This window comes from Papilio xuthus, unplaced genomic scaffold (assembly GCF_000836235.2).
Source record: "Papilio xuthus unplaced genomic scaffold, Pxut_1.1 DF827870.1, whole genome shotgun sequence".
Lineage (NCBI taxonomy): Eukaryota > Metazoa > Arthropoda > Insecta > Lepidoptera > Papilionidae > Papilio > Papilio xuthus.
Window position 1 is genome coordinate 1,637,444 of NW_013530779.1, and position 12,315 is coordinate 1,649,758.

At 33.2% G+C, this 12,315-nt stretch overlaps 1 long non-coding RNA gene across 1 annotated transcript in view; it reads right to left on the bottom strand.

Moving 5' to 3' along the window:
- Positions 1 to 148: 148 nt before the first annotated feature.
- Positions 149 to 12,315, bottom strand: part of LOC106115276 (uncharacterized) — a 26,437-nt gene continuing 14,270 nt past the window's right edge. Inside the window, exons 2-3 of the long non-coding RNA XR_001227746.1 lie at positions 9,294 to 9,434; positions 149 to 303 (exon numbers count right to left, since the gene is read on the bottom strand). This is a non-coding gene — a long non-coding RNA (uncharacterized LOC106115276). The remainder of the gene's footprint in view (positions 304 to 9,293; positions 9,435 to 12,315) is intronic.

Sequence of the window (12,315 nt, forward strand, 5' to 3'; positions counted from 1 at the left end):
AGTCAGTCAAGTGGAATTGAATTTCCAAAGTCGAATAACATTTATGGTTTTTGATTTTGCGTCGTAAACCTCTGTACTGTGGATCAAGGACACTGTGCATCAGGTTACCTTGAGCCGCTGATAAATTTTAAAAGACGGATACCTTTAAGTTGGTGAAGAAGTGATGCGTGCGGTGTACAACTGAGAGGGGCGCGTGGTGGTGTGCGGAGCGCGCCCGTGGCGGCGCCGGGCCACTCTGCGGTGACGAACATGACAACTCCGACGCAGACTTGCTCAGCCGCCCGCTCAGCGCCTCCGACCGCTCTGACAAACAATACAACTAATTGTATATAGATATACGATATATAGACATACGGTAGAACTTTTTTACATTTAACGGGAAATAGCTGTCGATCGAGGGTCCGTCAGCGCAGAATTTGAAAAAAAAGCTTAGAAGCCTGTGTACTTCCAGACTACATTTTACATCTATGTCAAATTTCATAGAGATCCGTTCAGCCTTTCTGGAGATACCTTCAAACAAACATCCATCCATTCATTCATTCTAACATTTGTCATTTATAATAATAAGTAAGATGTAAATGTCTTTGTTCTTTAGGTATTTTTTTACTAACTATATATTATATCAGTGTGATTCGATTTATATGTGTTTTTGAAGACAAAATTTTCATGAACAAAAACACTATTTATATAAATAAATTTACCAAAATGTTTAAAATAAACGTTAAATGTATTTTACCGCGGAGGAAAATAGATTACCGTTCTTGAACCAATATTCCCTACGTCCCAAAAAGGTTATGTAAAAGTCAAGAACAAAATCAACGTATAAGGAAAACCTTTGTCTTCAATTTAGCTAACAACGTGTACTTAAATTTGCATAATAAAAAGCAAATTAAACTTTTCTACTAGAGAAAAATCTTTGTTGAAATTCGTAGCATAACTTAGTGATTTAAATTGCTTTTGTAAAAACCGCAATTATATCTTTACTAAACTACCACGAATTCTATCAAATAAAGTCAGCAAGAAAATGCCTTAAAACGAATAAAATTGCAGGCTCCTAATTGCAATATGCTTTCAATTGTTTTTGACATTTTTAAATAATCCGTATTAAAAAATACTTTGGAACTATTTAATAGGAATTTCAAATTTCTATTTTATATTTTAGTAAAATAATTGACCTTTGTTTTCCTTTTAGATCTAAAATATACCTAAATCTCTGTAAACGTTCAAATATGACAAAGCAACTAAGGTCTTGATAAATCCAGTTATCCAACTTTGATATTTACACAACGTAACTTGAAATGGTCCCGGGATCGAATCAAATTACTAACTTTGAATAGAACCTTGTCGCATTACGCTTTGTTTAATAATTTTGTATGTACAGCGAAGTTTTATTAGTTGAAGAAAAGTTTCATTTTAATATTAATATTTTAATTTCTATGCTAATAAAGGAATAATTATTTTTTCTTGGTTTTCAAAATTAATTGCAAAATTTGATTTTGTGTTAATATTTCGGCAATTCTCTACAAATGTATAGGTTTAGTAAATTAATATAGTCTATACTTAAAAAGCGTCGTGAGCGTCGGTGGCTCAGGGGTCAAGCACTTGACTTACAATCTGCAGGTCCTGGGTTTGAATCCCGCCATGTACCAACGTGTTTTTCCATTTCCGATTTACACATGTACATTTCTCCGACGTTCTTACGGTAAAGGAAAACATCGTGATATGTGTGAAGTCAACCAACCCGCACTTGGCCAGCGTGGTTGACTATGGCCTAATCACCCTTAACTTAAGGTAGGCTCCGAACCCCTCGGTGGGGACGTATAGTGAGCTGATGATGATACTTAAAAAGATAAAAGATATGTTTGTTTGCATTGAATAGGTTTCGAAACTATTGAACCGATTTAAATTATTCTTTAACTGTTGAGAAGCTACACTAAAGTGAAGTGACATAGGCTATATTTATTATTAAATATTTTTAATTCCGCGCGGACGAAGTCACAGACAATTGCTAGTTTGCAATAGGTCAGACATAAAAATATTCATTGTAACTTTTGAGCTTGCTATTTAGTTTTTAATCTTTTTCTGTACTCGTAAAATGAAGCTCTTTACAAAGCTTTTAAGCTTAATACAAGCGTGCTTCACTTAAGGGATCACGAGGAATCCTTTCTCATATGTATTCAATATAAAAATTCTTGTTAAAACAGTATTCACGTTTTTATATGGTTATTTAACAAATGGTTAGAATATTCCTACACACAATTTACGTATGTAGTCAAAGAATTAAATTCGCATCCCACTTAGAATCCGTAAAACAGTATCAGTAAAAACTAAACGAACGAATGCTAATTTATTTTTAACAGTATTACAGCCAGTGTTATTTTACGTTGTAGGTGAATAATATTAAAAATTTAACACGTAATTACTTTCATTAAAGAATTCACATATCCTGACCGCACGCACCATAATTACGGTCACGAAACATCAAGTGAATATTTAATTTTTGCCTACCTAATTCCAAGGTAAGTGAAAATAAGGTATAACTTACTAATATTATAAATGCGAATGTTTAGATGGATGTGATGTGGATGGATGGATGGGTGTTTGAAGATATCTCTAGAACGGCTAAACGGATCTCGATTAAATTTGGCATACGTATAGAACATAGTCTGAAAGAACACATAGGCTATACTAATTAAGTTATTTATATATCCACGCTCACAGAGTCGCGGGCGACAGCTAGTTTATAATATTAGTAAGATTAGTAAACGTTTACCCAAGCCAAAGTAATTATTTTAAAAGCATTATACGACTGGAAACTAGTGCCTGGTGTGGCTTCAAATTGCATTAATCATTCTAGGAAACTATAACACTTGATAATGAATAAACTAGTTGTCTGTTGGAATACAAACTAATTTATTAGGAAACATATTTTGTTACTAGCTGTCGCCCTCGACTACGTCCGCGCGGAATTAAAAAAAAACTTGATCGCAGCGTAATGTTATATAGCCTAAAGCCTTCCTAGCTTTCTTCTATAAATGGACTATCCAACAAAAAAAAATTGTCAAATCGGACCAGTACTTCCTGAGATTAGCGCGTTTAAACAAACAAACAAACTCTTCCGCTTTATAATATTAGTATAGATTTTTGTTTTTTTTTACTTTTTAATTATTTAATAATTAGTGTATTGTCATTTTTTAATTTAACTCTTTGTATTTTGTTTAAGAATAAATTGTATATATAATACATAGATTAAGTAGTTTTAGACATTATTAGTTGGAATCCTTTGGCGCGAATTCGTGCTTTCGTTACCAAGTCAAGTGTCAGATTGATTGTGAGGGAACATAAACGTTGACATTTTCATAAGGCTAGTGTTGCGCCGATACACCAGCATAGTGTCGGATTTTTTCCTAACAGTAGGTCACAAGGAAGAACGGAACATCCAATCACAAGCCCTAAATGGATGCTTAAAGGAAAGTCCCGGCACAAATGTTAGTATGTACCATTTTTTTGAAGCAATAAATTTTCACATATATCACGCGTGAACAGATGGAACAATTTCAGTAATTCTTTTTTGTTTATTATTGTCAATATTCACGCTCACCATTTCTCCGTGTCAAAGGACTTTGTAAGTCGAGTGAAGCTTATCCGATAATAAAACATGAGGATCTAACCTTATTACGTTTATTTATAACACGGCTACGTTTGAAATCACATGGGATTTTCCGAAACACTGAGTCAGTATTCGTGGTATGTTTTATTTTCTTTTTTAATGTAAAAAATTGTATACATATATACTAATATTATAAAGCGGAAGAGTTTGTTTGTTTAAACGCGCTAATCTCAGGAACTACTGGTCCGATTTGAAAAAATCTTCTATCTTTTGTTAGATAGTCCGTGTATAGAGGAAGGTTTTAGACTATATAACATTGTGCTGCGACCAATAATTTTTTTAATACCGCGCAACGGAATCGCTGGCGATAGCTTATGTATAAATTAAATTAGCTGTCGCCCATGTCTTCGTTCACGCGGTATTAAGAAAGATAATTAGTAACCTATGTGTTTTTCTTCATTATATTCTATATCATAGGCCAAATTATAGAGATCTGTTGAGTCGGTCTGGAGATATCTTTTAACAAATATTCAACCATACATCGAAACATTCGCATTTATAATATTAGTAAGATTTCTATTTCTCAAGTAGTAACAAACATTTTTATTTACAGTGTTACTAATATCTTACTTCTTACTAATGAGTTTAGGTGGATCTTCATGAAATTTGGTATAGATGTAGAGCATAGTCTGTAAGAACACACAGGCTACATATGAAGTTTTGTTTATTTCTCGCGCGGACGGAGTCGCGGTCGACAGCTAGCAACATATAACAATAAGACAGCCGATTAAATTATATACCAAACAGCAAATTGAGTGAGTTAAAAGTATTAAGAATAAGAAAGCATCATTTAATTCCCGCTGTAAAGTTCAATGGGCTGTAGAAGGCAGTCAGTCGGCGTACAAAGGAAGGTAATCCGGTATGATACGGTTCACGTACGTACCAAGGAGAGCTTACACTCATTTCAACCTCGTTGCTAAATAATATTGTCATTTATAAAATAACGAACGATTTTTACTATTGTCAGTTTTTGTATTATTAGTAAAACTAGGTGAGTCATTTTGATAGACACATTTAACCCTTAATCAAACTACGCAACCTTGTAACAGCGGGCGTACTAAATTATTTATTTATTTGAAGGTGGAATGGCACAATTCCCATTATATATTTATTGTTATAATGTCAATCTAACGTCGTAACAATGTAGCGTCAGTGTCTTTTCCTTTTTAAACACTAACAATTAAAAAAAACAAGGATATTTTATAATTCTGCATTCGATTTACATGTGTTTGAAGTCCAAATCGATTCATTCGCTTTAATCGATTTTTAAACAGATCACCTCGCTATGGAGCAAAAAAAAAGTAGATTTCAAATGTGATCTAGTAAATTGGCTCTGTTATGCTTTTTTCATGTACATTCTTGTACATTAAAAATGTAGACACATTAAATTTTAGCACACTATCGTTAAACGAAATATTTTTATTTTTAACTTTCTAACTAAAATGTAGCACACGTAACATAGTATACCAAGTTTAACTACTCATTTAAAAGTGTTTTCTCTCGCGCTCCTGGTTTACTCCAGCTGTGGCTTAAAGCAAAATGTTTACACAGCATCCAAGTAATGAGGCTTTGATAGCCTCGTAGGGATTAAGCTATCAAAAGACATTGCGTTTTTATTTATAGAAACAGTTTTGAGCTTAATTTAGTAATCGGGATTTTTTTAAATGGTTATCGTATAATCCTATCATAACATAGTTACTATATTATCATCCACGCTTTTTCGTACTAACTTGTTTATATGATAAAATGGTATCGAGCGTGGGACCACCTAAATTCGCCGAAATAGCGAAGCGACTGCTGCCCATAAACATATGCAATTGAAGATGTATTTGCCTACCTTTCATCGATTGAGGAAAAGACGCACGTAAAGTGTATATTTTCCTGCTTTTACATCCATTCCTCCATCAAATACACTTCCTATTTCCATCCTTTCCTTATAATAAAAGGGTGGGTTAGAAAAGAGGACTAAAACGATTTCAACATGTGGCCACTATCTTATCGACTACAATTATGTTAAGCGTCCCCCAAGCGTGGACATGTAGCAACATTTTGCGATATATTTAACGTAGGATTAATCTGATAAACGCCCAGTTCCCCTCTACAACGTTATGTCGCCCATTACATGATGAAATTTGTTTCAACATATAATTAACATGTTGGTAGACTGTTTAATTCAGTTTGAAATTCATCACCATAAGCTCACTATACGTCGCCACTGAGTAGCTCGGAGCCTACCCTAAGTTAGGGTCGACTAGGCCATAGCCAACCACGCTGGTCAAGTGCGGGTTGATTGACTTCACACAAATCTTTGAATTTCTTCTCTGATATGTGCAGGTTGCATCACGATGTTTTCCTTCAACGTAAGAACGTCGGATTAATGTACATATGTAAATCGGAAATCGAAAGACACATTGGTGCATGGCGGGATTCGAACCTAGGTCCTGCAGATTGCAAGTCAAGTGCTTGATTCCTGAGTCACCGACGCTCTCAGTTTGAATTTAACTTACATTATTTTTTAATTAATAGGTAACTAAAATATTTTTTCTTTATTATAAAAAAAATACACTTTTAAATTAATAAATATTGTAGTTAAAAATTAATTAGTTCTGAGCACACTAGAGATGGCTTGTAATCAAAAATCTAGAAATGTTTTTCGTTTTAATAAAAACTTTTTGCTTCATTAAATTTTCATTGTATTGTTTATTTCGACTTTTGATATTATTTGGAGTCCAGTTATATAATATCGTATTATATATGTCGTTTTTAAAAGGAGTCAGAATGAAAAGGCGGCAATACAAATTGCTTATCTTACTATACTACTAATATTATAAATGCAAATGTTTAGATGGATGGATATTTGTTTGAAGGTATCTAAATGGAATATCTAAAACGGCTAAACGGATCCCTATGAAATTTGGCATACATATAGAACATATTCCGAAAGAACACATAGGCTACTTATAATGTTGTTTTAATTCCTAGCGGACAGAGTCGCGGGCGACAGCTAGTATGTGTAGTCTAGAAAAATTACTAGTGCTGAAAAATAACTTGATATCACAAAATTAATATGAAAAAATGTTTACGAGCCATTTCTAGATATGGCACGTTCTTTATGCTACGTGATGGGAATAAATTGTGTTTTTCTATATCTTTATTATGTCACGCAATATTTTTGTCTTACTAAATTATTTGTTCAATATTATTAACAATTTATTAATTTATGTAATACTAGCGGTGGCCCACGTCTTCGTCCGCGCGGAATTAAAACATAATTAATAGCCTATGTGGTCTTCCAGACAACTTTCTATATGTATGTTAAATTTCATCAACATCCGACAAGTCGTTCTTAAGATACCTTCAAACAAACATCCACCCATCCATCCAAACATTCGCATTTATAATATTAGTAAGAAGTAAGTTTTTACATAGCAATATATGTTAATAGAAGTGTCAAGGCTTTCTATAGTCAGACATACAACCTCGAAAAAAAACTTAGTAACAATGATCATGAAAATAAAAGGCATGAAAACGTAATTTAAAAAACAATTTATTCCATACAAAAGGTATTGCTTTCTTTCGCTTTTGTTATTGCAACAAAGATCCGTTAAAACGTTTGAGTTCGTTAGTTTTTTGTTCGTTTTTTTTGTTACATTCTGCACACTTGTCATGTGACCTATTTTACAAGCCTCGTGTTATTTATACAAAGAAAAGAAAAAAAAGTCTAATAAATTAATCAGGTGATTAATTAATTATGAACTTTAATGGTTTATGTTATAATATATTAATTTCACTCACAATTTTCAAGTAAAGTACTGGATAACTATCTTACTAATATTATAAATTGCGAATGTTTGGATAAATGGATGGATGTTTGAAGGTATCTCCAGAACGGGAGGACAGATCCGATAGATGATAGAACTTACTGAAAGAACACATAGGCTACTTATTAAGTTTTTATTTCATTCCGCGCGGGCGAAATCGCAGGCGACAGCTAATCTAATAAATTAACCGACACACAATACTTCCTGTTATAATAGTTTCCGTTTCACAGCTTTTTGAAGATTATAAAACGCATTTTGACAAATAATTTCCAAGTAACTTATTCGGGACTTGTACACTGTGAAAGACTGTAAATTTAATTTTTCTCTACTGCATAACGTCGTCCTTTTGTGAAAGGCTCTAAGTTTAATTTCTGTATACTGCATAACGTCGTCCTAGTTAGCATAAATATTCTATGAACTGTGAACTTTAGCTCACGCTAGGCTTTCACGTGGGAATATTGATAATACGGTGCCGATTTAATCAGGTGCTTTTATTTTTAGTATTGTATATTGCTTCATTGCTTTTGTAAATTAAATGCTTGGTTGGTTATTGATGGTATTAAAATCTTGTGCCATCGGCAAATCATGAATGCCGCCTGCTTTTAATTTGCCTTCGCAAAATGTAGGGACTTGGCAAATTACATATCGGACGATTTCAATAATTCTGTACGTTAATTCCTTGGATATGAAATTACAAACAGGCGGCATTCACAAAAATCTTACTAATATTATACATGCGAATGTTTGGATGGAAGGATGTATGGATGTTTATGAGAAGGTATAGTCAAAGAAGAGAAATTTGACACAGGTGTAGAACAGTGTCGTGAAGACGTAGTCACGGGCGACAGCTAGTATTTTCATAAAGTGTTAGAGTGCTAAAAATACTTTTTAACGTCATTGCGTCATGTAAAATGTTGTAAAAACCCAGTGGAGTTAACTGGTAGCATAAATAATGGTCGTAGTACCCAGTTATTAGAAATACGACATTTGCGGCGTAGCGTTCGCCTGGGAATCATTTGAGTCACGACATCTCACGTGTTCCTTTGTGTAACGCGTACGGTTTTCATATTTCTACTTTTTAAATTTAATTTTTAATCTATCAGTTTTTATAGATTAATTAACATTGTTTCAGTTTTATATTTATATTAACTGTTTCTTTAACATGCTGTAAGGTTAGTTTTTTAATTATATTTGGTCTTCATGCTCTTCTTTACTTGTGTTATTATACAAATAAACACATTTTCAAATCCCTTATTACCCCTAAAAAAAATTAATAGCAATATATTTTTGCATGAACTTGTGTGTGTATATTTTGACAGTGAAAACACACTATTTGTTTAACTTTTATCAAATGTAAATATCAAATAATAAGTTTAATTATTTTATAATATTGTCATGTAATGTCGTAAAATAGAAAGGCTACAAATGGAATACAATATAACAAGAGTCCGGGGCTTATCTGATTTTACTCTATGTCAGATATGTCATAGAGCTTTATAGTGTAACACGAGCGAGCTTTTGTATACCTTATCGCTGTAAGCTCGCAATGTTTACATCAACAATATACTTTCAACTGTTGAAATGGTTTACAATGAAAAGGAATTGGGTGTCGTTTCATTTACCATGGGTTTTTGAAACCAAAATCTTCGTTTAAAGCATATTGTTACCTTAAACATGTCAAAGATATGTTTTGAACGGGGATTTTAGTCATGGAATCCCACGATCAATGTATTAGTTAACGGTGATATTATTGCAAAAATAATATTGATAATTATATTAGAACAAGTAAGGGTTAAACTCACTCGGTTGCGGCGAGTGCTTCTTCGCGGACATATCATCCAGCTCTTGTCAGCTGCCGCATCGCACGCACGTGATCATGGAGCTCGCTCGCCACGCCCTCTGTCGATCAACTCACACACTAACTGGGCTAGCTAGCACCAAACCTGAGAACAAAGAAATAAACATCTTAACACGTACAATGCCGACAGTTTTCTTTGGTGAAAGCTTAGTTTTATAACAAAGTGAGTCAAATGAAAATGCGGAATGCGGGAAGACATTGTAAAAATTGTAGAGACAAAGAAAGTGTTGGCATAAGTAGTAGACAAATTATGAATACACCACGGAAATATTTGTCGATCTGGTAATTTTTTTCGTAGGCGTCTGTTTTTTGTAGACTTGTTATTAAATTGCTTTAGTGATTCTAAAGTGTAGAGTTATTTAATTCCTTTACTTCCCTATGGTGTTTTAAAAATGTAAAGTCAATGGTTTTTTTATAGTTGACACAACGTTATGTGAGCAGTTGTTTATTACTTCGATATAACAATGAAAGTAAATTCCCGACAAGTTCCTATTTCCGAGAAGACTCGGAATTATTTGGAACGACAGTACCCGAGGTCAACGCAAATCTTCAGCCGAGCTCTATATTTAGTATTTAAAATCGCTTTCCAATTCAATTCCTAACCTTTAAGCTTCAAGCTCTAAGCTGAAAGGTTTTTTTTATAATTAATTTTATGACATTAGTTAAGATAGCTCTAAACAAAAATACTGTTTTAATTTTTTTTTCCTTTGGACCGCCAAGATATTTAATTTTTTTTATTTAATGACTGAAAATTACCGGATTCAATTAAATTGAAGTTTTTTGGGTTCCGTATCTCATAGAAAAACGGAACCCTTATAGGATCACTTTGTTGTCCGTCCGTCTCAGACCCTTTTTTTCTTTTCGAACACTAGTCATGGGTTTTAATATACTTAAATATATGTGAAAAATATAACACTGTTACTTCAAGCTTATATGGATATGGACAATCGGTTGATTATTTTAATGCGACCTAACTGGGTTACTCAAGTCTTAACAATTTATACAACTTTAAAGCAACTTTGTTACAACTTTTATCAACAGAAACTTCTTACTAAAAGATATCTTGCAAGAGAATACGACAAAGTAATGAATTATGATGTTCATACCTAAATCTTACCGCTGAAATAAGATAATCTATTGTCAGGAATTTTATCAACTTTTAAGATTATCTTCGCGATCAAAAAGTAATAGATTTTAAATAAATAATTAGTATATGTTGTGATATGAATGCAAAGGTTTAGTGGAAACAATTCCGCGTTTCGTCTGATAAATGTGCTTCCCGGAGGCCTAATTTAGTCCTCTTTCCGTTCCCACCCTTTTTCTTATAAGGAAAGGATGGGAAGGGAAGGAAAGGGAAGTCGATTAAAGGTAGGCAACGCATATGCAATTGCGTATGTCTATGGGCAACGGTCACTTCGGTTCTTCTTCTTGAGGTGCCTCTCCGACTAGCGAAGGTTGGCGATCAGTTCTCCATATTCACTCGCTCACTCTCCGTGGGCACTTCGCTATTTCAGCGATTTCAGGTGGCCGCTCTCTCATTTGCCACCTTATAATTTGAAACATATATATATATATATATATATATATATATATATATATATATATATATATATATATATATATATATGTGTGTGTTTGTTATCACGTAACTCCAAAACGGCTGAACAGGTCTTGATGTAATTGTAATAGATGAAACAGAGACAGATTACAGTTTAAAATGGGACATATGCTACATTTTTGATTCTACGTAATATACTAGGCAACACCATCTTTTCTAATACTAAAAACATCTTGTTCAGTATAACGATCGCTTATACACTTGTTGTCTCTTTCTCACGCTTAATATTCCTCTTGGGATGCTGGTTTGGATCATTGCCAAAATAACAAGGTCAATGAACCTCACAACTTCTTCTGTGTAACCTTTGTGTGCAAAAATATAAGTAATTTTTTTAACTCGCTGTTGATCCACTTATCTCTGCATATCCCCTAAATTTATGGGCGTGAGTATATAACCCGGGTTACAAGCAATAAGACGTCGTTAGTAACGAAAAGCACATGTAAATCATATAATTTGTATTTTTTCACACGTAACAAAAGTTCAAATATTTAGATCTAGAATAATGTATGTACAACATACGAAATACCTTAGAAAATAGGCTCTTCATACATTATAATATTATTAACTGCCATCCGCAATTCCATCTACGCGGAATAAAAAAAAATACTAACCTATGTGTTCTTCCAGACTATGTTCTATATCTATCCCAAATTTCGGCGAGATCCGTTTGACCGATCTACGTATGTACCACAGACGTAATAACAAACATCCATCCATATAAACTTTCACATCTATACTAATATTATAAAGCGGAAGAGTTTGTTTGTTTAAACGCGTTAATCTCAGAAACTACTGGTCCGATTTGAAAAAACTTTTTTTTTGGATAGTCCATTTATAGAGGATTGCGATTAGGATATTACGCTGCGACCAACAGTTTTTTTTTAATTCCGCGCGGACGGAGTCGCGGGCGACAGCTAGTTTAAATTATTAATGAGAAGTAATATTTTATCTATGTTTTGAGTCATAATATATTCATCAAATATAATTGAATAAAAGCCTAACAATTTACGTTGACACCAAAAAACGTAATTAAATAATTCGGGAGTCGAGCGCCCAATTTAATAAAAGCCATTCAACCGTCAGTTGAAACGTTTTGACATTGTTAAAACGGCCCAGTATTGTTCAATTGTTATACGAAATATTGCGATTATTTTTCATCATATTTACAATTAAAAAATATATGTTAACATGCAATTTTTTTAGAGGAAAAGGAGGCAAAAAAAATTAGATTAGATTAGATTAGATTAGATTAGATTAGATTAGATTAGATTAGATTAGATTAGATTAGATTAGATTAGATTAGATTAGATTAGATTAGATTAGATTAGATTAGATTAGATTAGATTAG